Source organism: Phalangium opilio, unplaced genomic scaffold (assembly GCF_054372755.1).
Source record: "Phalangium opilio isolate 3A_F unplaced genomic scaffold, DU_Popi_V2 ptg000105l_1, whole genome shotgun sequence".
NCBI classification, from domain to species: Eukaryota; Metazoa; Arthropoda; class Arachnida; order Opiliones; family Phalangiidae; genus Phalangium; species Phalangium opilio.
In genome coordinates, this window is record NW_028324207.1 from 9,279,096 (window position 1) to 9,303,943 (window position 24,848).

Here is a 24,848-nt window from a genome sequence, read left to right on the forward strand (position 1 = left end):
GCCTATTTTTGTGTTTATACTATATTCTGAATTGTAGCGTATATCTTATTGAACCAGGAGCTTCACGAGACCATTTCCCATGTGACGTAAATACACCAATGCCTTTGATCTTCTCCAAACGTGCGCAACGGCGTACTGCACTGTTTATTGCTTACATTGGAATATTCTTGAATATAATTTGTGAATTGTAAAAGATATTACATTATTGAACCAAGGGGGCTGCACTAGACTATTCTCCATTCCATTCTGGTGTACTGTTTTCAGGGAAAGGATTTAAGCCGAGATCCACCAAAAACGAAAGGGAGAAGTCGGGTAGTGTGGGGAGAGTGGTCAAAAATTGGGGTCAAAAGCGTATAATTATATCGTTTTGAAATTCTCTCGACGCTCGAGTGCCCGTAATAACTTTCAACTATAAAAAGGGGACCCTGCCTTTTATTTTTCAGTCTCGTGCAGCTAGCTACCAAAGACAAATCAATGAAGAAAGAGAAATGGCTACATGGCTATCTAGCTGACGATAGATTTTTCTATAATTCTTCTTTTTTTTTTGCTAAGGGGGTTCTATGATGACGTTTTCGTTTCGATGGAGGACAACCCCTTTCGGTGGAGACTGCAATTTCCCTAATTACGTAGCCAACATTATTAAAATGATCGTGGAATATTAACTATGTGGGTGGGTGTATCTCAATTTGATTTTCCACAAAAATTCCAATTTTTTTTTTTCAAGCCGGGGGTTTTCTAACTTGCACATTAGGTGTATATTCTTCCGAAAATTCGTGAATTTCATAAAATATTTTAGAAATTGACAGTAGCCCCTCGATTCAGGTAGAATAATTAAATTATGGTGTTTAAAATTAATGAACTTAATTGAATTTTTTAAAGCGAGGATCTTTTTATAAAATAGAGTATGGTGTTTCACCATCTTTGCTATCTTATAATATAACATATGATTACTTTTAAACTTAGACTTTAGATATGGCTTTCACAAAAAGGAATTTAAAGAACTGGTAGCGTTGAAAACTTGTCTCACGCCATTGGGTCCACATGCCGGAATATGTCAAACAGATGGTGATGCCACTCTTTCTCATTTTTGAAAATGGTCTATAAATGAGTTGAACATAATTTATAAGTATCGCTTTTTTAATTATAATTAATAATTCTCTAACGCCTTCGTGCGTTATAGGTAGTGATAAATATAGATTAAAGGGTTATTGGCAACCTCGCGCTATAATTCGTGGGGCTATGCAACGCGAGATATATATAAGCTAGCCTAATCGCCTGATCAGCTGCACTTTGTTTTTCAATGTTTTTGGCCTACGACACCTAAAGCTTCTCCTTACTTACTCATTGAACTAGCTAACTTACAAGCGAAGTTGAATTTTCGGTGACATGAGTATATTGCGCAATATTATAAAGTGCGATGAAACGTTGTAGCGTTTCGATTCGATCAGATCGATAAGGTAGTGGGTGTGAATTATACGTTACAAGATTTCACGCTTACTAACAAGTGAATGCAATGGTTGAAGTTGAATAAAAATATTTTATAAATTAACGGGAAATGAAAAATTTAGAGGCTGTCTCAAAATTTGCTTGTACAGAGTGCCTGTTGTAAAACTTGATTTCAAAGAGAGTTAGGGATAAAGATTGTATCAAAAATAAATTGAAAATTGTAGTTTACATGCTCTAATTCATAGCTTTAAAAAGGTATTCTAGCAGTAAAAATTTAGATAAAATGTTCACAGCCTAAAAAAAGTTATAAATAATGTTAAGGCAGAAGAAATTTTGAAAGATCCCACAGTGGACACGGAATTCTGACCTTGAAATGCTCATTTGGTAAAACTTTTAATTTTTTTTTTCAAATCAGAAAATAAACAGTAACTTAATATTTTTCAACTTGACTTTTATTTGAAAGTCGCAAATTCACTCAGCCTGCACTAATTACTTTCTTCAACAGTGCATATAGTTTTTGAAGTAGCGATTTCATCTTTTCTAGATTACAATTATAGAACACATGAGAGAACGTTTTTGAGCAATTTCAACTGTGTAGTTGTCTTTGACATTTAGGACCAGAAATGTTTGGTGAAAAAAGGATTTAAAAAGATAACTAGACCGGACTCTTATTGTAGACAGCCACGAATTATTTGTTGTCCAGTATTTGACTTAATATTCTACCACCCACGTGGCGATTATATTTATCAGTTGTATATTATGCCAATATTGTCTGCATTTGACACGAAATTTAAAAGTTACTATAGCATTTGGCAAACACTGGCATAAGATTTCACGCTAATTAAAGCTTGTAGAAAGAGGTATTTCTACTAAAAATGTAGATTAAAATTTAGATTAGAAAATTATTTTAGTAGCGACAATTAGGGATCAAATGCAAAAAAAATAAAACGCCGGTTTTTTCACAGATTTGCAAGAATTCTACGACATTAATTAAAGATACTTTAAGGTTTGACCTGTAGTGACCACAATAACATTCCTATCCATCTGCCCACACTCTTTGAAAAATGTTTTGCCTTGCATACATGTATCCAATTTTAATTAAATCCGGTCCAGTGTACAGGTGTTATTGTACGAGGGTTGGGAGAGAGAGAGGGCAAGGGGGAAGCGATGGTTATTGATTTTTCTCTATAAAACAAAATCTCTTGCCATTATTTCTCTCACATCTCTTCTTGTTCCCCATATGGTATTAGCCCGAGGGTCTCATCACTTCTTCTCACCTCTCCGAGTTTAGATGAAGTAACGGGGAGGTATTACTCTGGACGTGTCTGTGTGTCTGCGCTCGCAGTTGACAAATTGAATACAACCTTTTTGCAATATCCGGACCGCGTTTGCGGTTCACAGAAAGCAGTACTGGCTTGTACACCATTATCATTGTTAGGGTTACGATGTACGCGGCGATGGGCCAGGGTTACGAGAAACGTCTAGCTTTCCAATGGTAGGGATTCCACCAAAGGTTCATGCAATTGCGGGTTATCTTATCATCAATCGCATTATATACCCTAAATGTACAAAAATTGTTAAAGAGGCATACGCTAGAATTCAAACTTCAACAATAGCTATGTTTAAAATGATTTTATTAATAAGGTTTCCTAAAACAACTTAACTAAAATTAAGGTAAATAACTGTCGATTAAACTAATTAATATCAACTATATTTATTTATTTAATTATTTAAAAAACATCTTATTATTGTCTCGACTCGGAGAAGTTTATTTTTGTTACCCAACTTGTTTAAAAAATACGCTCCTCTTCAGATTAAATCCGACTTTACACTGATTAATTTTGACGGTAATGTTTAGCTCCTGATTGGATTGCCTAGACCAATTTATTCTTGTTCAGAGTGTTTAGCTTAACTTTGAAATTTTCTGATTGATTAAACTATATTTATATTGAATAAATAATGTTTAAAATAAGGTCGTTAATCTAGATTAAATTTCATTTAGAAACAGATTAATAAATGTTTTGGTCCAGATCAATTCTCGTTTAGGTCCAGATTAAACTCTCTCGAGACTCAGAAAAAAATAAACCCGACCAAGAAATCTTTTGAATTTTTATAACTGCACAGATGTCGTTCTCGGGTTTTGAGGCGAGAAGGGGATAACCCGATTGGCTTGATTTTGCCATGCGCAGAACCTGTTTTACCCCCAAGAGTCAGACTCTAATCCAATCAGAAAAATAAGAGATTTATTTTCTTCGCTCAACGACAGATGTTAGTACAGTCAACTTCGTTAGTCACGTGATCCTATCCCTTAAATGGAGACGAGATCAAGCCAACTTGCTTATTTGTTGGATGGGAAAAGTTTTGATTAGGTGTATAAGTTTTGATAAGGCGGATTAAACGCAGCTTTAATCATAAGTGTTGTGTCCCTCGTATTTGCCCTTTAGCTAGGGATTGCAGGAGCTAAGGATCATGTTTCGAACAAACGTAGTTATGTCGTAACCCAGGAGCAGCTTGCAGTGTATGTGTTACAATCTAACAAGACTTAGCCATAGCTGACCTAATTTTTTTACGCTCCCCTAAACTTCATCTATTTGATCCTGAACCTCTGTTGTATAGAAGATTAAATCAAATACTTTGGGCTCTTCAAGTATTTCGTAAAGCTACTTTTGATTGTGTATTTAAACCTTTTCACATATTCAGGAACTTCTATTCAGCTTTAGAGGAAAATTCTATGCTAGAATTTTTTTCTGTTTTACTTGAAAGAGCAAAATTAATATTTCAAATTGGAGCCATGCATCTATATATAATGCTAAGCTGGCCGAAATTTCGCTGGGGATTTAAGGAATTGAAAACATGAAAGATTTTGTTGTTTATGACTGTAGACACTAAGCACAAGATATACCCCATCCAATAAATATATCTGGATGATTCTACTTTTTTAAACGTAACGACTTTTCCAACTTATATTTAAAAAATTATGCTTAATTAATAAATTTTGCAACTTTCAAATTAAATATATTGATGCTTAATTACCCGTTTTTGAAAGAGTTAAATTAAGTAAAATGTTGATTACTTGATCATTTTTGGAGCTTTTAATTTAAATTAAATCTTAATTTGCAACTTTTAAACTGATATTTTAAACATTTTTGGAACGTTTAAATTTAATAAAATGATTCTTAATTACCCATTTTTGCAACTTGAAAAATAAGTAAAATTATGATGAACTAGCTGTTATTCCCGCGGCGTCGCTCGCGTGTAATTAGAACTTCCGTCAAAATGTTATAAAGAATGGGTAGATTTTACTGATGACTAATATTTTTTTAGCACCCTAGAAGCGAAGGCACTCGGCGTTGCCCGTCAGCCCCTAGGGACATTTTTTATTACTTTTCATGCGGACATCATTCCTTAAAGAAGGGTTTTTAAGTTTTTGGCCGCCATTTAAAAAGATGGCAACAAATCGAACCCAAAAGACCATTTAGCCCGTCTATAGGTTAAAGGAAACCAGTGTACGGATATTTGCGAAATCGGTTGAAACGCGCGGACCTTGTTGCATAGAGAAGATTTTTTTACATTTCTGGGCGCCATTTATTAAGATGGCGGCGGATTGGGGGAATCTTTCTTAGTACGCGCCTACTACTTATGAGTAACGTTCCTGCAAATTTTCAGCCTTCTAGGGCAAGCGGTTTGGGCTGGCCGTTGATTATCAGTCAGTCTGTCTGTCAGTCAGGACTTTGATTTGGTATTAATCATAAAGTGTTGACGGTTCTAGAATAAATCGTTCTTAACAGGTTTAATAGCTAAGTGTTCCCGTCCGTCCCAGCCTTAAGCTAAACTCAACCACCAAACCACTTCTAACAAACTTACTTTTAAGTTCCCGAGTATCACTCTGATGAAGCAAAAAGTTCGTTAAATTAAATCAAATTGGGAAATTAATGAAATGATAAAATTGGGACTCTGCATAAAGACACAAAAACAAACATTATGACAAATATATGAGATGCAAAATATCATTAAGATTTAAATCAGGTTTAACATTATGAGTTGGTATTTTTAGAGTTATGCTAAAACAAATAGACTTAATATAACATGTTTCTTGTGTTCCTTAAAAAGGCAAATTCCCATTTCATTTCTTTAGGCTTGAAGTTGAAGACTTAGCTTGGTTGGAGATGGAAGAAACGCTCCACATATAAATGCAGAGCGAAACCGACCGAGTTTCAAAATAAAGAAACGTTCCCTTAAATTCAGCTCCATAATGTAATCTTGAATGTTCGCCGCTGAAAACATATTTCACAAAGCAATTTATTTTTTGAAACTTCGTGTATAACGTGTTTCATTTTACAATAGTCGTTACTTGGTTACGGCTGACAGAAGTTCGTGACTTTTATCCTGTGAAGAATATAACTCTAAGGTTGAGGAAGCATTCTTGTTTGTCAAAATAGTATATGGCTTTCGTAATCGGAGTTGAAAGTTACAATCCCAACTAACAAAGGGTTCAAAAACTAAATGAACTGAAAGAAGTGCACAGCGATGGACTGTCCAGTATCAGCTCCAGGCTTGGAGGTGAAAAGGGATGTGGCATGCTCGGCAACATACGTTACCCACTATGCATTAGTTTACTAGAGCCTAAGATTGCATCGCCATCTATCGCATACCTCAGTTTTTAGCCACATTGTATGTGTGAACAATTAAAAAAACTTCTATATTTTGTCCACTAGATGCCACCTGAGTAGTAGACCCACGCTAACGCAAAGTATGATGGGTGTTTTAAACTGCCAACCATGGGTGTAACTGTAACACCTCTTTGTAATGAGTGTAGACTTTTCGCCTCCAGTTAAGTTGGTTCCTACGAGCTCCGAGAATATTTTTGTGGAACGCAAATATTGGCTTTATCGTCCTTAGCAACTCTGATCAGAATTTTAAGCAAGGCTATAAAGATATGGTTTCTGTTTTATTGAAAAAATTCACAGACCACGCCTGAAAGTTTAATTAGGCTCTACTATTGTAACGCGATAAGATCATCCCATTATCTTAAAATCGAAAAACACAGTTCCGTTGGTGGCGCTGCGATCGCAACTAATGAACAAGGTGCATAACACGCTTATACTTCCCAGGGTAGAGGTCATCAACTTTCCTGTCGCGCGTTATATTTAAACTTTCGTAAATTCTGGATTTGGAACTGCAAGCGTTGTATATTGCGTTTGGGGCGGATTTTAGTTGATTTATAAATAAAAGTGTATATAAGATGTGAGAGCGAATTTACTATTACCTACCAAATTTATTTTACCACGCGTCGCAATCGCACTTCTCATATGGCCTAACCAGAGATGGTTGAGGATTTTAAGTAAGAAAAATTTTAATTGTCAGAAAATAACCATACGCTAACTGCGCAGGTCCCATAAGATACGTTCCCAGTTGAATGCATTTTGTCATGATTGACCGAATATTTAAACGCATAAATACATTAAAAAATTCAGGAAAATATAAAATTAAGCCAAAAATTCAGGAAAATTAAAAATGAGTCAAAAATTCAGGAAAAATTAAAATTGAGCCAAAATTTCAAAGGGAAATTCAAAATTTAGCTAAAAATTCAGGAAAATTTAAAATTGAGTTAAAAATTGAGGAAAATTTTAAATTAAGACAAAAATTCAGGAAAATTTAAAATTGAGTCAGTAATTCAGGAAAACTCAAAATTGAGCCAAAAATTCAAAGGTAAATTTAAAATTCAGTCAATAATTCAGGAAAATTTAAAACAAAGCCAAAAATTCAAAGGGAAATTTAAAATTGAGCCGAAAATTCAAAGCAAATTTAAAATTGAGCCAAAAATTCAAAGGGAAATTTAAAATTGAGTCAATAATTCAGGGAAATTCAAAATTGAGACAAACATTTAGGAAAATTTAAAGAAACTTGGAGATTTAAAATGGGCCAAGAAATGAGGGGAAATTACATTTTTGCTTAAAGGTCATTAACATTTATTCTACGCTTCTACTCCTAAAGTTACAGTAAACAATAGCTATCGATTAAAGATTTAGACAGCCAGGCGCTGCTACTATGTGTGAGTTGGAGCGAGATTGAAATACACGAATAATGTTAATTCTCATTAAACCTTAGACGAAAATACATTAAAGAAATGTTTCGAATAAATAGCATATTTTTCGGCCCCAATCTAAATTCGTATCTGCAAAAACATACATATATATTTAGATCGGGAAAGCAGATTATTCTGACCCTATATTCGCGTTCAAGGTCACTTGAACACCACTACTTTCTTTCTTATGATACTTTACATTGGGTATAAATCCGCTTCAACTTTCCCAATGGTGTCGATTGAAAGGAACCACGAATTAATTATTTGTGTCTCGAAAGCTATCTTTCCTAAACGAAGAGAAAAGGGGTTCTAATGGAGGGAAGATGCTCGTCCATCCGTAAAATAACTTTTCCTAAATAGATTCCTATCAATAAAGCCTGGGGGGTTATTTCCCCTTTCCATTTCTCCCCCCTCCCTCCCCCTAACCCTTTGATGCTTTTTCACTAATTTTTGATATTATCAGACGCGAACGATCTTACAGTAATTGCTTTTAGTTTGACATTTCCAGTGGTGCCAAAAGGGGTAAAACAATATTTCCTAAACCGTTAAATTCAGTGTTCGCCAAGGTTTAATTATACAAAGTTGCATGGTTATAAATATTTGACACATATCTTAGCTTCGTGAATTGTTTTTACTTTACTTTATTTTCAGCAATTTCAACTGTATATCTGACTTGGCCCTGTACGATCAAGGATGATGGGGAAATCTGAGAGAAGTAGGCTAGCTATCTGTGGAACGGCTCAGGTTGGGTGGGACGCCAAAAATGGGCGAGGAATAGTCGGACTCAATTGCAATTGGTTCGTCTGTAGCCCTTATTGACCAGTTACCATTGTGTCCCATTATTCTTCCCCATTTTTGGCGTCCCACCCAACCAGAGCCGTTCCACAGTTAGCGCTCTTATTTCTCTAATATTTCGCAATCTATCCCCAAAATGTTTTGTGAAAATATGTTTGCTATACCGGCGTAGAGGCAATGCGCCTACATAATTGTATCTAGGCTTATAATAATCTTAGAACTATAACCCACGTAATATGTGTCAATTAAATCTATGATTCCTTTTTATGATTATAATACAAAATTTTAAATTTAGTTACTTTAAATTTCGCTACGAGGCTTTGAAAATATCAAAATTAAGCGGTTAACCAACTTTTTCAGTTACTCTTGTCTATTTGAATATAGAGGTAATTTTCAAATTGCCGCATTTCCACATTGTCAAGAGTTCAATTTACTTTGCAAAGTCAACATGACCCGCGTTAAACCAAAGATGTTCAAGCCTAATCTCAAATAAACCCTTTTGTAAATGGGGCACAGTATTGTCTGCTTGATATACGTTATGTAGATCCAAAGACGACCGATTGGGCTTCCATATACCAGGAATACATAGATTTAGTACTTGGAATCTTTAAGAGACCATAGACCCCACACAAATATCTGATTGACTGTGAGGGTAAGTGCCAAAAACTTTTAAACTACCTGCTCCTCTTTCCTCGCGTCTCATTGGTTATGCGAATGTGTGGGACAGATCGAGATCATGACCTTTTAAGCTGTCGTCTGCATCAGTTTCGGCTCCAAAATGGTCGGAAAGTGCGAGAACTTGGAACAGTTTGACATTAACGACGTTTTTGAGGCGAATATTTCTCGAACTGTAACTGAAGTCGACGATTTAGAAGCTAGTGTAGCTCGAAATTCAGTATTGAAAACGATTGCTACAACAATTTCGAGAAAAGATGTCATTACCTCCCCTTAAACCCTAAGCCTTAGCATAGGGATACTGATGTTTTGTTTTTGTATAACTCTGGTGAAGAGTGGAAGGAATTAAATTTTTACTCCACCCTGTGAGAATAGTAATATCGAGGTTTTAACGGAAAGCAAGTCTCGCCCCTTTTTTTAGAAACGTAATCCTTGGTCTACTTGTTCAGACGACGCATCATGTTTACATTCGGGTTCACCGCGCATAGGTCGCGGGAGTCGCGGCGCTGGTCGCAAAATACGTTAAATAAATTATGCATGACGTCAACGGTGACGGTTTCTACACCTCTTCGGAGGCTCCTCCCCTTTCAGTCAGACACCCAGGCCCATAAAATGGCCTCATAAGGATTCCAAGTAGTAAATCTATGTATTCCTGAGTTACCAGTCCACTAAAATCCTTTCGTTCGAAGCCAGGCCTGAAGTCCTTGGGTGATGCATGTGTTAATCTTTCTTAAGAAAAGAAGGTGGTCAAACGCCGCCTCCTTAAGAGTGACTTGCCCCTTGTTGTGTGGAAAGTGTTTTGCTTTAGATTATTAACTTCTGATAATGGAACATTGGGGGTTTTGGGAACTTAGGTGAAGACAAAAGGCGAAAGAGAGGGGAATCTGGGGAAGATCCCCTTCGGTCGTTTGAGTCCATTGACTATAAATTAAACCCTGGTGGATATTGAATAACCCATTTTCGATTTAAGCGCCGCGTATGGCGGTTGGTGATAAGAATCGTCTATGTCGTTCTTTCGCATTCCCGGGCTCAACTACTTTGCTTTATTTATTCAGACCTTCTAGCTTAAAAATGTTGTAACGCAAGATGGTAATTATTTAGCGACGTTACTTCTTAGTGCTACCAAATAAAAACAGATTTAACAAGGTGTGCTGAATAGGCTGATTTTACATTTGCTTAATAATAATCCAAGATTTTCCTATGAAGGGATTTCCACACTACAGGTGGGTCCCTTTACAATGCATAGAGGGGTGGTAGTTAGCCCCTATACCCCCACAGCTAACCTACAGCGCCCTATACCTCAGCAAGTTTTGATGGAAAGGAGAAACCGGGTTAGACCGCGGAGGAAAACTCCTTTTAAACTTTGTTTTCTAAATGCTGTGTCGTAACATTTTCAGATCAACTTACGAATCAAAGAATCAATAGGTTAATTGGCAAAATTGACATAATGTATTACTGAAAAAGGTCTATGACACGTGGATAGGGTAGTTCATTTATTATAGAGAGACTAAAAGAAGCCATTAAGAACAGTTTGGTTTCTATGTAAAATGGACGACAGACTAGGCATATGAAGGAATACTGGAATAGTGTCCATTATAAGTGTGCATTGGACCTCAGAACTCCTCAGCATGGTCAGGCAACTTATGAGGGAGCTAAGTTTGCTTATAGCAATGCCTGACACTAGTACTGTGGCGATGGATGTCGCAAGTTTATCACCAAACATAGTTTAAATTGCCGTCAGTAGACGCGTGAGAGCGTGTGGTACGAATGGCTAAACACGGCTAGTTGGTCTGAGATTTGACTCAAGAGGAATAGCTTACGCAGTGTATTACAATTTTCCAAATTACTGTGAATGCGGTGTATTGCAAACTTCGAACAGACAGACAGACACATCTAACGTTGGGAACAATACCTCTCCCTGACTTACGTCACTTGGAGAGGTAAAAAGTATCACATATCTTCACACAAGGTTTTGGAAATCCGGCGTAATAACACCAAAAACTTCAAAATTAACCATTGTTCGAATAAAAAAAAACCAGCCCAAAAAATACCCGGGGGTTTTATTGGGTTTTACCTACCATTAAAAACCAACTTTATAAAACCCATCACTAAGATCTTCAATTATGATGAATTTGAATGCAAGAAAAGTTTCATTTTCAAGAAATTTGTTGTTTCAACTTCAAAAGTACCACTTAATATTATTTATTATTTTTTATGAAACATTTTAAGACTTTTCTATTTAGCAGTTACTTTTGAATGACAATTTCTAGCACGCACGCAGCTGCTAAAGATAAAAAACCCAATAAAACCTGCTTTTTTTAAAAACCTGGATCTTTTTAAACCCTGAAATGAACAGACGGGAACATACTACCTTGATTACAAGTATCCTTTACCAATAATCAGATCGTAGCATTCATGCGAAATTTCACACAAATCCTTTCAGCCGTTAAAGCCGGATTGAGTATCAAACATCCAGACTTACAGACTGTCACATTTATAATATTAGTAAGATGGGATTGCGAAAATACGGGAAGCTCTCATATAAGCAGTTCCTGTTTGAGCGGATCCCACAATAGCGGTCCTCATAACGGCGCTTCCCCATATAGCGGTTTCCTGAAAACGCAGTTTACCCGTTACAGCAGTTCCCTAATGAGCAGTACAACCAAGAAGTGAAAAATGATAGTCGTTTATGATGGTGTAGGTTTGGGTTAGGTTAGGTTAGATTTGGTTATTTGAACCACAGTAGTATTAGGGCAAGGGTCAGTTAAGGTATTATTATTCCAATAGTATTAGTTAGGTTAGGTTAGCGTATGATGATATTGTTGTACTTAATAGGTAATGTAAACTCTAATGTTAAGAATTGTTCAAAACTCAAGCTAAAAACTGCTATTTTCCAAAACATCAGCTGATATTTCTAAAACAGCAGTTTTGAACAACGCCACGGTTTTTAATGAATCGCGGTTGCTATTTCGGGAAGTGCTTCTACAAGGTACTGTACACTCAGCAAATACATTTCTAATTAGCCAAATTAAACACTTCTCAAATGGATAAAAATTTGTAGTAATTTGATGTTTATTCAAGAGACGTAATTAGGACAAGGACATATAAATATCGCTCCACCCACAGACGAAAATACATCGATGTGCTATTTTTAAACAGTGATCGAAATCTTTTTTCTTTTTACTGTGTTTGTTTTCTTTATTTTCTATGTCTATTTCTCCCTATTTTCCTTTCTGATAATATTCCCAAGGCCGATCTACACTCTTGAATAACAAACGCAAGGAGTTTTCATACACAATTTTAGTAATAGTCTATTATTTATTTCATCTAATTCTATTTCTCAATAGACAAATTCGTTAATTTCAAAGAGAGAAGCCAACACACAGGGGTGAAGCCGCCATTGGGGTATCGTCTCTTTCAACAAGAAGCTCCGAAAGAGGCTGTGCACGATGTTTAGCCTTCCGCGTGTAGTGAACTACACGTCTTGGAGGTAGAGAGGCTACCCCAATAGCGACCTCGCCCTTCTGTGTTGGCTTCTCTCTTTGTAATAAACGAATTTGTTTATTCCGCACAACCGAGAACTGATTCTAGCAAATAAGAACATAAGGCAAGAAATATTCTGTTCTCATCCTAGCATATTTGATTTGGATTAGCGACACTATATCCCACCAAGGATGATAGGGGGTGGATACGAATTCTGAGAGAAATACGCGCCGTAACTTCGGACGCCATTGGGTCTGGTGGGACGCTAAAAGTGGGGGAGGAATACTCGGGACGAAAGGCAGGTGGGCTACCTCAGAACTAGACCCTATTTAGCGCCATCGTGTTGGCCTAATTTTGCATGCCTATTGCCACAGTTATTTTAAACCTTTTCCTCATAAATAAAATTTGCAATTGATACACTAAATTTTATATAAACTTAATATTTAATAATTATTGCTTCGAAATTGTTCCAAAAATAATAGTGTACGTAGATGACGCTGCAATAGGGAAACGCCGGTAGGGATTTCTTTGAACGCGCTGGGCGTCACCTAGAGTTGTTAATTCCTATTTCAAGGACGATTGAAAAGATTAGTCATTTGATGAAAAAAATGGAATTTAACTACTAACACATTGTGATGAAACAAAACATGATTTTACTATGTTTGAAAAAACTTACATTGATTATTAAACCTTTTCTTCTTTCGTGCATAAAATTGATCATTTTACACCGTAGTTAGAAGTTAAAAACATTATTTAATGAAATATTTGATCTTATAACCCTTTCAATCCCCTTGAAAGCGGAACAAAGAACTCTATCAGACGCGTTTAGCGCCGTCAAAGAAATTCCTACCGGCGTTTCCCTATTGCAGCGTCATCTATGAGCACTATTATTTTAGCAACAATTTCGAAACAATAATTTTTAAATAATAACTCTATATAAAATTTAATGTTTCAATTGCAAATTTTTTTATGAGAAAAAGGTTTAAAATAACTTTGGCAATATACATGCAAAATTAGGCCAACACGATGGCGCTAAATAGGGTCTAGTTCTGAGGTAGCTCACCTGCCTTTCGTTCCGAGTATTCCTCCCCCATATTTAGCGTCCCACCAGACCCAATCGCGTCCGAAGTTACGGCGCGTATTTCTCTCAGAATTCGTATCCACCCCCTATCATCCTTGCTATGACGGTCTGAAGATTATCAGTAAACAACAAGTGGAGAAAAACGCTTCCAACTCCAAATGATGACAACGGTGATAAGGAAAACGAAATTTTTCAAACAAATGTGAACTATTTGCAACCCTAAATCGGGCAAGGTTCCTGGAGCATGTAAATATATTTTTCACAGATGAAACCTTTCTAAATCAAACACAAAACATTGAATTCCTAAAATATTATCGTGAAATGCCAAGGCCTACACAACTTTCAAATTCAATCAAACGATGCCTTATTAGGGTTGATGTCAAAGATTGATTGTTACTGGGAGGTCTTAGAATATAACATTCTTATAAGGCTTAATGGCATCCGTCCCAACCTAGAGAAGAACTGAAACAAACCACTTTTTAAACCTTCCCTTAGTGTGACTGATATGGAGCATGCAGATCGGTCATATAAAAAATTAAAAAATTAAAGCTAGCTAGCTAATTGGACCAAGTCATCTTGCGACTTATTGCCACTTATCTAACGCTTTTACATTGCATAGAGGGGTGGTGGCTAGCCCCTATGCCACAGCTAACCGTCAGCGCCCTATACTAACTATTACCGTTAACCTCTGCAAGTTTTGATGGAATGGAGAAACCGAGTTAGACCGTGGAGGAAAACTCCTTGCAACTAATTCTTACTGTGCACCAGGAACAAAAAAATTTACATTAAAATTTATTTCATTTAAATGAACTACCATAATTTAAGCAGTAACGCCATCTACGCAATCACCACAACTGCAAAATGGATTATAGAAACAACCCATAGTTCTTTCCTCCAATCGCGTACAATCCCGATGTTTCGGCTGCGTTTATATATTTCTAGGTTGTAAAATAGGCTAACTGGGCTTTCTTCGCTGAGGCCCGTTCAGCGCAGTCCAACGCGGCTTTGTTCCTCTTCCGTTATAAGCCTGAACTGCTGGCTTCGAATCGATCTATGTCTAAATATAGTCCTGGGAAAAACAGACGCCTCTATCAACAACCTCAGCGGCTCTACTTCATTCTCTTCTTTCGCTGTTTTCGTGGTGGCCCGAAGATAGAGCTCCGCTGAACTTTTTTTCCCGTTTCCATAGTTCTAGGATGCAGTTTGTCTTGTAATCTAGTGCATTCTTTGCACAAAAATATCGTTATGATTTCTTACATTACATCTTTTATCTCGGTATATATAATGCATCTATGGGGAATAAGACGGCAATCTGACCTACCTTTCTATTTATGGTGTGATAGTTTAGGCTAGGGTTAAGGTTCAGTTTAGGTTAGACTAAGGTTAGGCTAGGTTAGGGTTAGGTTAGGTTTCAGATTAAGTTAGGTTTCAGTTTAGGTCAGGTTTTAGTTTAGGTTTGGAGAGGTTAGACTAGGTTAGGGTTAGGTTAGGTTTCAGATTAGGCTAGGTTTCAGTTTAGGTCAGGTTTTAGTTTAGGTTTGGAGAGGTTAGGTTTCAGTTTTTAGTTTGATTGCTTTCAGTTAAGGTTAGATTTAAATTTGGTTCCAGTTAAGATGAGATATAAATTTGGTTCCAGTTAAGATGAGATTTAAATTTGATTTCAGTTAGGGTTAGCTTTAGAATTGACTGCTTACGTTAGGTTTCCATTTAGGCTAGGCTTAGTTTAAATTATGTTTCTGTTTGGGTTAGGCATAGTCTAGGTTAGATCATGTTTATGTTGGATTAGGCATAGTTTAGGCGTTATTATTCTAAGGTTTAGGTTAGATCATGTTTCTGTTGCGTTAGGCATAGTTTAGGCCTTATTAATCTGAGGTTTAGGTTACATCATGTTTCTGTTGGGTTAGGCATATTTTAGGCGTTATTAATCAGAGGTTTAGGTTAGATCATGTTTATGTTGGATTAGGCATAGTTTAGGCGTTATTAGTCTAAGGTTTAGGTTAGATCATGTTTCTGTTGCGTTAGGCATAGTTTAGGCCTTATTAATCTGAGGTTTAGGTTACATCGTGTTTCTGTTGGGTTAGGCATATTTTAGGCGTTATTAATCAGAGGTTTAGGTTAGATCATGTTTCTGTTGGGTTAGGCATAGTTTAGGTTCAACATGTCATATTCGAGTCCATTTATCATTCCCACGCCCATTTAATCCATGCTTCTTCTAAAGGGAGGATGAATTCACCAGACCATAATGTTTTTTCGAATTAGACTAATATAGGACAACAAAATAATTAAAAAATAGTTTAATGAAAAAGTCTTAAATAAATAAATAAAAAAAGAGTTCCGAGTTTACTTCATTAATGCCATTTCCAATGGCTGCTAGTTTTTTAACACCAAGCTTTCTTTCAATGCTCATTTAAAGCCTCTTCATTTATCGCTCCAAAAATGTACTTCATGGATAATGCCAATAGAAAACAGTGTAAATTTCCCATTGAATTAAAGATGCGAAATTCGGTAACTTACAAGTCGCTCAAAGGGTATAAAAGAAAAAAAAATACGACTTGATTTTTGGGCCAGGAGCTGATTGGAGATTATCTTATCAGAACCCAAAAGCTCCATGTATTCTAGCGGTGGTTCCTTATGTACTCTGTTAATTATACCTATGTATCACTGTATCAGTATCTCTGGAGACCTTAGGTTGTCAGTTCGAATGTTTGTTAACATACTAGGGAAGAAGTCACAACCCAAAGTCATTTTGTAACCAGTCGCGATAGGCCCAACCAAGTTACGTGCTGTTTTATCTTTATACCTAACCCTTTCGAACTAATTGCTAAATGACGTCAATGGCTGCGTCCAGTTGTTGTCGAAACAAAAATGATCTGCATTTACGTGGTAAGAATGATTTTATTGTTGACTTGTTTTCTGTTATTGGCATATGTGTCAATTGTTTGACAAAGGGTGTGGTTCTTAATCCGCATATAGTACTTCTATCTATCAGCAATTGCGCTATGTTGTTGTAAATAAGTACACTTAAATTTACTGGTTGGAGACCAGTCTAGATGTCCGTGATAATTTGAACTAGGGGGCCTTAGAAGCGCTAGTAGATGAATTGAATGAGTTGGCGAAATAATATTTATTGATACAAGACCAGTTAAATTCTGTTGAGTCGAACATCGCATTACCAAGGTTTAATGTAGCACGTTGAGCAATGGGTTACACTGTCTTCAGGAGTCTAGTCTAATTACATTGCCCATACACAGGTCATATAACAATAATATTTTTACCACCACATATCGGTTGATAAAGACAGAAGACAAATAGAGAAAGTGTTGAAAATAAAGTTCTTTGAAACCCAAAAAATAATTTAGTGTCATAGTTGGGCCCAAACATGCACTCGCAACTTTTAATTAAACTTTTGAAAAAAACGAGGTTAACTTATTTGGTACAAAGGTAGGCACCATTCAAATTAATAAACCATTCAGGGTTCGAAAAAATCCGGGTTTTATTCAAAAAACCAAGCCCACCGGGTTTTTTTGGGTTTTTCTGTGATTTGTTTTACCTTTAGCAGATGCGTTCATCGTAGAAATTGTCATCCAAAAGTCACTGCTTAGTAAAACTTTTATGCAAATGAAAACGACCCTTAGCAACTTTATTTTTTATGAAATGAAATATTAAATGGATCTCTTTCAAATTTTAACCATATAATGAGGGCCAGAATTGTAGTTCTGTCGAATTTTTGCAAAACCGTAAACATAATACGAAACAAGTTACAACCAATCAAAAAACCTTCCTTATACATTAAGAACAGTATGAAGTCTTGCATAAGAGAGCTACCACTCTCCTTGAATAAATCTTAAAATGTTTCGTAAAAAAATAATGAATATTATTAAAAAAATACTTTTGAAGTTGAAACATTAAATATCTTGAACTGTCTTTAAAATGAAGTTATTCTAACTTTAAAATTCATCAAAATTTGCGATCGTAGTGATGGGTGATATTAAGTATGGCCCAAAATAATCCGCAGTTTTTTTGAGCCATGCTTTTTAATTTGAACACCTTTAAACTCCTTGGTGTTTTGTACTCATCGCTTCCCAAAAACCCCAAGAAAGCTTGTTACTCATTATGCTTTATTCACTCAAAGGCGGCGAATAGCTGTATAGAAACATTCCTTCTGTTAATTCTGAGATGCTAATGGATTATCCTAACGAGAAGATTGACCGTTGAATGGGGGGAATTAATATTAGTCATTTTCATACCTCAACCCACAAACATCTGTTGGAACATTAAACATTCTTGGCTTAATCGGTAATTTCATCAATTACTTAGGATTGTTAGAAATTTTGCACGTAAGATTGATTAGTATCCGATAATAATTTTAAAGCGCCTTATTTGGCCTTACAGGGCGTTCCTTAAAGGGTGATGGGACCGAAATTAAATCTGTTCTATGGAGAATTTTGAGTCCGAAAAGGTTTCTGTGACATTTTGCTCTAAAATTATGATGTAAACACTCTCATTATAACATGTTTAGGGCAAAGTGTCACAAAACTACTTGATTAAACTGATAATAAAACAAGAAACCATACTTAATTGTTTTATAATTTTAAACGAATAGTTTATTCTTAAAGCGTTGGAATGTCATAGAAGTTATATTTTTAACTCGAGATCGCCTACCACCCCTCACTTTAAATTGTATCTTGTTTTAGAACGTACCCTACATTTAGTTGTTTAAATTTTACGAAGAAACGTCATTTAAATTTAGGAATATTTTGAAAAATTTTGCCTTCTAAATCTCCTTCCATAGTCTTAAGTGACATTTATTGCACTTCTCACGGACTTGATGTACAGATAACGGGACTTACAAATTATTAGTGAAATCAAAGTGGTCGAAAACACGAAGTTGATTTTGTCGTGTGAAATTTGAAGAATTCTGTCGTGTGAAATGAACAATTTTAGACCATTGCACGACCGTTGCGAATATTGAATACTTGTGAGTCTATGGTAGCATGAGCTTTATCTTCAATGCATTGTAGTCAGGCATAAGTTCTGATTAGTTCAATGCGAACTTTCATTCTTTCTCTGTGCAATCATTCTCCTGGCGAACACTGTTGGTCTGGCAACACTGGGAGGAAGGGCGAAACTCCCTATTCTGAACAGAAAACTAGGTTTAGTGACACAACTTTCATCTCATTGACAGTTACACCTAGTGTTATTTTATTGCTCAGTTGAGTTAGATCAAAGAGGGTATAAAGAGGGGGTGTAGAAGGTTTGATTGGAGTGTTCTCGCTTTGAAAGTTTTCGTCTAAGCTTCCGATGTGCGCGCGCAGCTTTCTCTGCTATCTTATTGGTTGACACACGGTGAACCGCATATTAGGAAGAACTAATAGATAAAATAGCAAAGCGAGAACTCGTAAAATGCATTGCCAAAGCTGCTAGCTTAAAGTTCCTCTCTTTATGCTCTCTTTGGTTAAATTAGGTTTCCATAATGATGTATTTTGGAGTAAACAAAGGTTGTTTCATTGAACTGCCGCAATAGGAACTGCGCGTGGTTAAGAATGTTCAATCTGGGGATATGACATTTTATTTATGGTGTGATGGGTTCGGGTTAGGGTAACGACTAGGTTAAGCTTTGGTTAGGCTTAAGGGGGCACTTAGGTTGTTGTCTTATAGCCGGCATTCACTTTGGGGGAATTACAATAGTCATTTCTATGTAATCGGCCATAAGCAATTGGCTAACCTTCTTAATAACTGACCCTGCTTATCGGTATATCGACATTCTTTTCATAACAAGATTCTGAAAACAAAATGTCAATCAAGTATTTCCCGTATAAATTTCCTGTCCCCAAGTAGCAAGTATTCCTTGGAACGTACCACTGGCCTCTCTCCATCAGGGTCTAACTCCATCTTGTCCAAGACATGGATGGCGACATTTATCTGCTTGAATCCCTCCTTCATCCTCCTGTCGTTGTAGACGTAAACTCGGTTCTCATTTTACCGTCAGAAAATGGCGTAGGACGTAGACGGAAATCCGACAGGTCCTCCTAAAATCCCTCCGCCCTAGCCGCAAATAGTTCCTTGCCCAACCACCCCCGCTAAGATCCACCCCGTTCTCTGCTGCCCGTTAAAGGTCAATCTTTCCCAACGTTCACTCTATCTTGCTCCAATCTAGGACGCTCTTCATTTTGAAGCCAGGGCCACACATAAGGGAGTTTTAAAAATAACCCGTTAAACTTGTACAACATTTTCTAGTGCTGTGTAGATATAGTAAATCAACCCTGGGTAAGAGTAGAACTTAACATGGAAGCGACTGGTTTTTTGAATGTAATGTTCAACACTTCTTAGTCTTCTAAGTTTCTACCATAAGGTCATAAGATATGTTAGATAAGTTTGTCACTGGTTACAAACTGGAGCTTGTCATGAAGTGACGTAGGTAAAACATGGTAGATTCGAGGTAAAGCGACACCTGGTGAGGCGCTGTCAAAGGCTTAGTACAGACTAAATTGGACCTAGATGGATTACAAAATTAACTACCGAGTTAAGTCCGCAATTCTCGCTTGTCGTTCTCGAACTAGCTCTAATTGAGTCTGCATTACGAAGTATAGAAAGTGTCATACATAAGTAACATGTGTTATAAACCTATTTTTCTTCTATAGACGTAAAATGGTGCAACAAAGAAGTTTCAAAACTTCACATACAAGCTTTCCATAATAGAATCCATCTTTGGGAGGGTTATTTCCATAATAGAATCCATCTTTGAGAGGGATAAAATTGGGCTAAAGTAATAATGATCCCTTTTAAGGCTGGTTTTTGCTAAAGATGGACGTAAAATGCGTTAAATTGGTCGCTGCTAGAAAAATTATCCCAACTTTTACTTTTACATCTTAACATGTACAAATTTTGAAGGAGAAATTGAAATGCAAATACGCAGTTTTTTGAACGGGTCGGATACTTCCAAAATGTTTTCGTACACGACTTCTGATCACGATAGGCCTAGTAGTTAATTTTATAATGGTAGCAAATCTCGTCGTGGTTATTGCGCAGAAGAATATTCTTGGTCACTAAAATCTCGATCAAGATTTGCCAAATAGTCGGTGTGAACCAAGGAAAGAGTGGCGCCAGCTTTATCTGTAACGGAGGAGGAACTCTAAGATATAAACCTACTCTTATATTAATCCGATTAAAATATTATCGCCAGAGAAACACCGAAAAATCCCTAACGATTAGCAAGGCGGCAGAGAGAGAACGGCCGTTATTTGCAATACTACCTCGAAGCATAAGCTACGTAACCTCTGATAAAAGTCTATTTTTAATGATACACTGTTTCGAAGACGTGACGTCGTTTACTAAAGTGACGTCACTCTTATCCGTCATGTATTTAATAGCATTCTTGATAGATTACAGTCACAGTTATGTTTCATTAATTTTACGTCAATTGACCCAACCAACAAGTAAGCAAGTTGGCTTGGTCTCGTTTCCATCTAAGGGATAGGATCACGTGATTAACAAAGTTGACTTGAGCGACGAAAATAAACCTCTTATTTTTCTGGTTGGGTCAGAGTCTGACCCTTGGGGTAAAACAGGTTCTGCGCATGGCCAAATCAAGCCAATCAGGTTATCCCTTTCTCGCCTCAAAACCCGAGAACGAAATCTGAGCCGTTATAAAAATTGAAAAGATTTGTTGGTTGGGTCTATTTAGTTGGCTGCGCGTTAAGCACTGCATCCGCTCCTGACTTCGCGTTGCTACGTCACAGTCATATGGGATCGCGACTTTTTTGCCCATGCGCTTGGAATATAAGAAATAAAATCACAGTTAGAAAGACACGTGACGGAGAGCACTCAAGCCCCGCCCAAAAACCCCGCATAGAAACTAACAAGGAAGAAATGGGGAATCATTTAATCCGAATCCGATTAGATAGAAAATTCCTGCTAGCAGATACCAAGAAAGTTTGGTATTTGTTGATTGACTTCTTCTGCAAGAAATATTTCACTTATGCTTCCGAATACGACCAAAACTGTGGTTGTTGCAAATAGTAAAAGCTTCCGGAGGGGAATGCGGGACAGGATGCGAGAAGAGTTCTAATACCCCATTAGTCGTAAACACCGATTAAATATTTAAAACTATCTTTAGATGGTGCTGGTACCTGTATACATAAAGAACGGGGAACCAAGTACTGAAGAAAGAAATTAACCATACCACCCTTAGCCTATTATGTTTTAGTCTTACGGGAAGTTAAAAGTTTTACTAAATTTGGTAAGTGATTAACTTGAATGATTTAGTTTTGGTAAACTGGAAAAGAATGGGGTCTTCACTAGGCTTCGAAATAAGTATTTTGAGCAATCTGGTCCTCCAGGCTTGTTGCCTTGCTCTGGTGTGTTCAATAATTAAACTAGACCCAAGGACCAGGTCATTTTACCCTAGGTAATAAGTTGAAATTTTTATAGTACTCATTGGGAGCAGTGAGGCTCTGATTTTGAATTAAAGAAGTGGTCCATCGTCGTTTACAGTCAAGGCAGGAAATTGTTAATGAAGTTTTCTTTTTGTGTCCTTTATGTTTTAATATATATACACTTTTTATATGTTTTGTGCCACAGACATGAAACTTGTAGTTGACCAGATAAGATGTAATTTTTTTAGACCAAAGCCCAGCTATTGGTATAACTTAATAAGAATTACATTATTTTTAATTTTACATATTGATAGCTCAGATAAATAGTCGTAATTTGACAAAATTAATCAAACTTGTATTTCTAATATACGACTTTCTAAGCTATTAACTGACAACGGCATATAGATGGTGCGACGGCCAGTGGTGCTAGTGACTAGAGTACCTATAAGTATGTATCTCTAATAAAAACAATATTTGTAACAAAGCCTGAATTATACTAAACCTAATCTAGAGTCCGACGCCGCCAAAAAGTTGTCGGCGGCGGCGTTTGCTCAGTTTAGGCATATTGGCGACGGCGCGCCGCCGGCGCGCCATTCTATAATCCGGCGGCGGCGTTGCATACAATTTTATTGGCGGCGGCGGCGTTAGAGGCGTGTAAGTTCACAACGAGTGATTAATGTCGTATGTAGTTCTCAGTTGTGAAGTGGTGCTGTTCCCAAGATCAGTCCATGTTCGAAAATACAGGTTGAAATCTCTTGAAATTTTAATGTGATTTGCAAAATAATGTTTGGTATTTTTGTGCGAAGATTAAAATGTTTCTCTTTCCTAGCTTTTTGTAAGAACATTAAAACGAAAATTAACCATAATTTAATGGCTTAGTCTCAAACAGTTTAAATTTGTTTCCTTCAGCTTCACTGGTTCGAATCTCTTGAAATTTTAGTGAGAGCCATATTGAAAGGTTTTAAATTATCGTGCAAAGTTTTGAAACGAATAGTTCTTTTCCTAAAATTTTCCTAAGCGACTAAATAGGTTGTAGGATTATACACAAACAAAATTTTATTGAATTTTTTGGAAGTGAATTGTTCGTTTGAAAACTTTGAAACTTTGCATCATAATTTAAAACCATTCATTATGCCTCTCACTAAAATTTCAAGAGATTCGATCAAGTGAAACGGAAGAAACATTTAAACCGTTCGAAGACCAAGCCCTTTAATTAGGGCTAATTTTCGTTTTAATAATTATAAAAAATTATATAAAAAGAAATGTTTTGAAAATTTCCAAAAAATAGCAAACGTTGTTTTGCACATCTCTTTAAAATTTCAAGAGATTTGAACCAGTAGTTTCAACATTCTGGCTAAATAACTGTGTTCCTCCCATAGCCGGCCTATGACTCCTTCGATTTTTCGAGCGAAAAAGCCCAAAAATACCAACACGCGCTTTTACATAGGAAGAACATTGGCGTGTGAAGCCAAAGAGTGATCTAGTGGGCTGTGGTTGTAGCAAGGAAGGCAGAAATGATAACTAGTCAAGGCTAGGAGTCTAGATCCGTGCAGTACAAATATACAATGACTAGAATTTTTAAACTGGTCCCTCCTAAATTTTCGTAAAAGTTCTCAATTAATAAACTGATCCCAAGGACCTGTAACCCCCGGATTTAGAATAAAAAAACTGGTCCAAGTAATTAACATACTGGTTTTGGACCTGTGCTATTTCCAAGACTGGTTGGCACGCCGGCGTACGCCGGTGATATTTCGGCGTCGCGGCGGGGCGGCGCGCTGTTTAAAAGTACGTACGGCGGCGGCGTGGTTAAAAACTAGAAATGTGGCGGCGCGCCGGCGTACTATCGGCGGCGTCGGACTCTAACCTAATCAAACCTAATTGAAAGCAGTAACAAACCCATAAACCCGATCCTAGCAAAGATATCCAAACCTTACCTAACTTAACCAAATTCAAATCCTAAACCCATGAAACTAAACCCACTTTAACCTAACACAGCATGAATACGGATAGATTTAATTTTAGAAGTAGGAATGGAGAACTGATAGTATTTACTTCAGTCCGACTCATACACCACCCAGCACGTAACGAAAAGTTTAAATTTTCTTATTGGCTGCTCACTTAAACAACGTTTTGATGACGTTGCTGACGGGGACGGCGAAAAATAGGTAATTCCTTTTTACCTCTGTCGCTTTGACCCTCCCGCCTCTTTTTTCATACCCCCCTCTTCGCGGGGGAAGGGGGTCCGGGACTTTGACGTGCGCCCACATTTCTCTGTTCTCCATTCCTACTTCTAAAATTTAATCTATCCCTGATACTATGAAGGATCAGATTATAGTCTTATTCCAAATATTTTAAATTTGCTCGCGCTGTTCATCGGCTCGTGGTTCATCCATTCCACGATCTGGTTTTTAGTTCTATATGTCACAGATAGAGGGGGCTTTGAACGCCTATGCGATTTATCGACAGGTCTAACCTAAGGTAGGTTTCGGTATCTAGCACCATATGTGTAGTATCTATGCTTTGTCCCAAATTTCTATCTAATGCTATTATCACTCTACTCGCACCACTGGGGAATGTAATGTAATAAGGGTTCTCCTAGCTGGAATGATTCAATTGCATATCTAGCTAGTGTAAACTCCACTATAGCTCTTCTAGGTCGATTTAGATTCAAGATGCACTTCTAATTGTTCTTGACTGTTTGACATTTAAGTACAAAGCCATTAAAATGGACTTGGCAAATAAACCCAAAAGGATAATAAATAGACTAACTTTAGCTAATTTTCAATATTGTTAACTATTGGAGTTGGACAGGCGTGTTGTAGGAAATGTTCCTGGTTACATTTACACAGGATTTTCTCAAAAAGGGGTGGAAGGACTTAATTACAGTGGGATTGTTCTATGGGCTGTT

The 24,848-nt window shown here is 36.8% G+C and overlaps 1 protein-coding gene and 1 long non-coding RNA gene across 3 annotated transcripts in view; one reads left to right on the forward strand and one right to left on the reverse strand.

Annotated features, from left to right (window-relative positions):
• Positions 1-24,848, forward strand: part of Task6 (TWIK-related acid-sensitive K[+] channel 6) — a 95,901-nt gene that overhangs the window by 14,421 nt on the left and 56,632 nt on the right. The gene's annotated exons all lie outside the window — the stretch shown is intronic.
• On the reverse strand, positions 18,146-19,519 carry LOC149629869 (uncharacterized). Its single transcript, XR_016374368.1, has 2 exons — positions 19,425-19,519; positions 18,146-18,702 (listed from the first exon to the last, which is right to left on the reverse strand). It is a non-coding gene; the product is annotated as an uncharacterized LOC149629869 (long non-coding RNA).